We start from the raw sequence: 4,234 nt of genomic DNA on the forward strand, positions 1-4,234 counted from the left end.
CAACTTGGGGTTGGCTTCTGTCAAAACTCATTGGGTTTTACTCTCAAGATTCACCCTCGGTACCATCTGTAGCCTAGGCACTGTTAACAGGGAGTGGCCAGAGAGGTAGTTTTTTTCTTTCTAGTGAGCTCCAGTTTTATAACATGGAAGAGTTGTGCTGGCTGGCATAGAACTGGACTGTACTTAGGACCAGTGAACTCTGTTCTTAGAGATGGTCAAAAAGTAAATTTTATCACATAAAACACACAACAACAACAACAAAGAAATATGCTACCACTCACCACTCACCCAAGTCATATCCTTAGGCTTCAAAATATGATTTACAATTTTTATTGAGACAGGGTCTTGCTGTTTATTCCAGGCTAGCTTCAAACTCTATCCTGCCTCTGTCTCCTGAGTACGAGGATTACATGGATGAGCCTCTACATCTGATTCGCAATTTGATTTCCTTTTTTTTTTTTTGTTTTTCTAGACAGGGTTTCTCTGTGTAGCCCTGGCTGTTCTGGAACTCACTCTGTAGACCAGGCTGGCCTCGAACTCAGAAATCTGCCTGCCTCTGCCTCTCAAGTGCTGGGATTAAAGGCGTGCGATATTGTTTCATAAAATAAGAGAGGGGCATGTCATATGAGGTACATTTTACCATGATATACTAAAGTAAAAACTGCCCTTAAATGGACTCATGGGCTCCCGTGGCTCAGCCCCGTTCTGACTGTTGACATTCTGTGTCTCTTGATGGCATCATAACTTCCCATATAGTTTGGAGGATGGCCTTAGCAAAGGCTGTATGGCTTTTGCTCCTTACTGAGTGGAGCAAATTCTACAACTACGTGCTGGTAAGTTCTATCTCAGGGATGCTGGTTTCTTGTGTCTCCATATTGGGTCTCTTCCATAACAGATCTCTCCTGTTCCAACCCCGCCTCCAGACAGTCCAGACAGTGACGAGTACTGGTCAGGGTGACTGTGCTCTCTCCCCTACAACTTCCTCTGACCCACCAAAGCCCTTCAGAGAAGGGCTAGCCTAGAAGGACCATCGGAAGTTGCTTGGGCTTATTTGCCCCGTGAGTCTTTTTGACAGGATGGAGGGTGTACCCCCATGCTCTTGACCTTAATCTCTGCAGAGGACAAGATCCATCTATGTGACTACCTAGCTGATGTGGTCAGCATCTCGTCCACTTTCTGGAATATTCGGAAGGAAGGGACAAGGGATGAGGAGGTCTTAAATTTCCCAGTGATTAGACTGGCTTTCAACTTTGAAAACCAATGTCCCTCTGCCCTCAGCATGTACAACTACATCTGGCAGCAGCCCCAACCTAGTGTCATAGTGGTGACATATTAAACAGGGGATGTGAAGGCAGCATTGGTGGCACCAGAGACATCTGTGCTAAGGTGGGTACACCAGAGTCCTGATTTCTACTCTGTCCTGGCAGAACAGCCAATTGTCAGACTGAGGAATGTCATAGGCCTCTTAAACCTTTTGTTGTGTCTACTTGAATTTATTCTTACTTTCTTTAAAAAAAAAAAAAAGAGGGGAGAAGAGATTCTGGATGGTCAGGGAAGTAACTCATAAACACTGTGAACAGGAACCAAGACTCCGAGACTTGAGGTGCTCCTTGTACCCCAGCCTCAGATCTCTACCAGACTTCCACCCTGTTTCCTTTTCAACAAAATATCCAGAGCAGCGGTAGGTACCTAGAGTCGTCACTCAGATTTTTGAACACTGGGAATACGAGGTGGAAGGGGGAGTCCAAAAATAAGAGCTGAGAAAAAAGGGGAAGGAATTGGGGAGCGTAGGCTCTGGAGGATGGAGTCCGGCCACAGGGGGTGGAAGTGAGCCAGTTTGGGGGTGCCCTTCCCACACTCCCTGGGCCCTACCCAGGGCATCCCATAGTTTGTTCTGCAGTCCACTTCCCTACTCCTGAAGCCTCACAGGCCTGGCTCCAAATCCTCCAGCTCCTCCTGCTGGGCCAGCTTCTCCAGCTGCTCTGATGGACTGGCTGACCTGGCCAGCCTGTATGCTCTGCTCCAGCTCCTCCACCCACCGCAGCTTCTTCCTTAGGTTCTCTGTGGTAGAGTCAGATGCATCAGAAGCAGCTAGAGGGTGGGCTGGGAGCCTTAGAGAGCACTGGGTGCTTGGGCTGTGTCTCCCAGAGGCCTCTTATCAAGAGTCCTGCTCATGGCCTCAGCCTCTTTCTCTGGCTGCGGCCTCCTCTTCTCCTTCTGCTTCAGGTTCCATTTGGCTGTTAGAAAGACCTACTTCATCACTTCCAGTCTGGGTGAGGTGACGGGTGTGGTGACCTCAAGGCTCAGCCTTGGGGGAAGTTCTGGATTGCTCTTGAAAAACTTCACATACTTGCTTTCATAGACTGGGGCCTCCTCTTGGGACATCCATCTCTGAGCCTTCACAGCCTCCGCCAGGCTCTGGAGAACTGTGTTGAGACAGTGTAGTTGCCTATTTTATACTCCTTTGGTTCCATCCTCTGGCCTCGATGGTATCCAAGGGTAAAGTCAATAAAGGTGAGAGGTTTGCCAGTTCCCACCCCTATCCCTGTAGCCTCAGGAGTCCCAGAGGTTTTTGTTGATAGGCCTGCTCCTGGGTTCAGAGGCAAAGTGACTTCTTGCCCTCCACTCTTAAATTTTTAATAATCTCTGCCCTAGCTAGTTTTCTAGAGAAAAAGGTAGAGATTGGAAGGCTATCTGTAAGACAGTCTGAGCCCAGGAGGGTCCCTAGAGGAACATACAAAGAGAAGAAGCTCCCCTTGTTGTGTCCAAGTGTACTTTATATCGTGCTGGGATGGAGAGAAGGAAGTGTGGTTGGCCTGCTTCCCTGAAGCCATGCTGAGGGAAGCCTAGTCCCACTAGCTTGGACTCTGTCTCTGTCCTGTGCTATGGTTTTTTCCCCATGACCTTTGCTCTATGGCCTTTCCCCCTATGACCTTTACTCTGCTGGTTTTGCTAAGCCACTCTCTGTTAAGATGTGAGGAGCTCTGAGGAGGGTGGAGCTCTGGTCGTTCTATGATAAGCTCCTTAGTCCTGGCTAGGACCATCCATAGTTCCCCTGGCTCTGGTAACTCATGAGCCAAGAACGGGGCACGGTGGAGGGACACAGGAGACTGAGAAGAGCTGACCTGGCAGGTAGGTTGAGCAGTGATGTAGATGGTGGACTATGGGGAAAGAGAAGGCTGTTATCCCTTGGCACCATGATGAATTAATGAACTCAGCCAGTTATGAGACAGACATATAGCCCGTGCTGAGCTATCACCCAGCCTTTACAGTTCCCTAACCCCTGCTGACTAGACCTTCAGTCTCCTTGGCCTAAGAAAACCCTGGAGGCAATGGCAAGGCCTAGCCCTGAACAGCAATGGCTGCTCTGGAAAGGAGGAGAAGCGATCTTTAAGTTATGCTATCCACAGGTCAGGACCTCACTGAAAACTCTCCTAAGCATGACGTACATCATTTGTTCCTCACAGTACCCCAAGAGGTGGGCTCATCATTCCTACCTCGTGGATGGGAATGCTGAGTCGCCCTCGCTGAGCCTGAGGGTCAATCCTGGATTGACCTAGAGAACCCACCTGCATCCAGGGTCCCACCCCACCCAACCCCAAAGTCACGTGTTTCCAGATCTTAATTGTCTGTTGTTAGACCTCGCTAGCAGTCACCCTGGGTAGACCAGACCATATTCTCACAAAGCCCAGTTTCCTTCCCAGGCTCCCCTCCCTCTTGCCCTCTGCCCGGTTTTCCCATGAAGGTCTCTAAGGACCACAAACCAGTCTTTCTACCCTAAACCCTTGCTGGCCTCCCAGCCTGGAATGCAAGCTCCAGGGACAAATGTGGGCATTTCAGTAAGGCAACAAGTGCCCTGGCCCTTCTCCGGCCACGATAAACTGGTGCAAGGCAAGAGACTGGCTCCTCTCAAATAAAGAAAGGACCCATGGAAGGCTGGTCCTTGGAGGGGACCGTGAGTTCATCTGGTCTTTATTTGGAAGCCACCAGACACTCACATCCTGTTGTCAACAAAATGGGAAGAGAACCCAGGCAGGAAGGTCATGGCCCCCTTTCCCAGCAAGAGCATCAGAGGGTAGGGAGTGTGTCCCCTCACAGAAGTGAGGAGTGGACGGTGTCAGAAGAGGGAAGCTCCCCTGTTCACCAAGGCAGAGAAAGGCCCAAGTTTCTTGCTTTTTACAATGGTGGAAAAGGGTGTGTGTGGTTGGGGTGGGGGTGAGGTGAGGGTATGTGG

The 4,234-nt window shown here is 49.8% G+C and overlaps 1 pseudogene; it reads right to left on the reverse strand.

Moving 5' to 3' along the window:
- Positions 1 to 1,923: 1,923 nt before the first annotated feature.
- LOC116080699 lies at positions 1,924 to 2,449 on the reverse strand (annotated as a pseudogene).
- Between the last annotated feature and the right edge of the window lie 1,785 nt (positions 2,450 to 4,234).

Source organism: Mastomys coucha, unplaced genomic scaffold (assembly GCF_008632895.1).
Source record: "Mastomys coucha isolate ucsf_1 unplaced genomic scaffold, UCSF_Mcou_1 pScaffold6, whole genome shotgun sequence".
NCBI classification, from domain to species: Eukaryota; Metazoa; Chordata; class Mammalia; order Rodentia; family Muridae; genus Mastomys; species Mastomys coucha.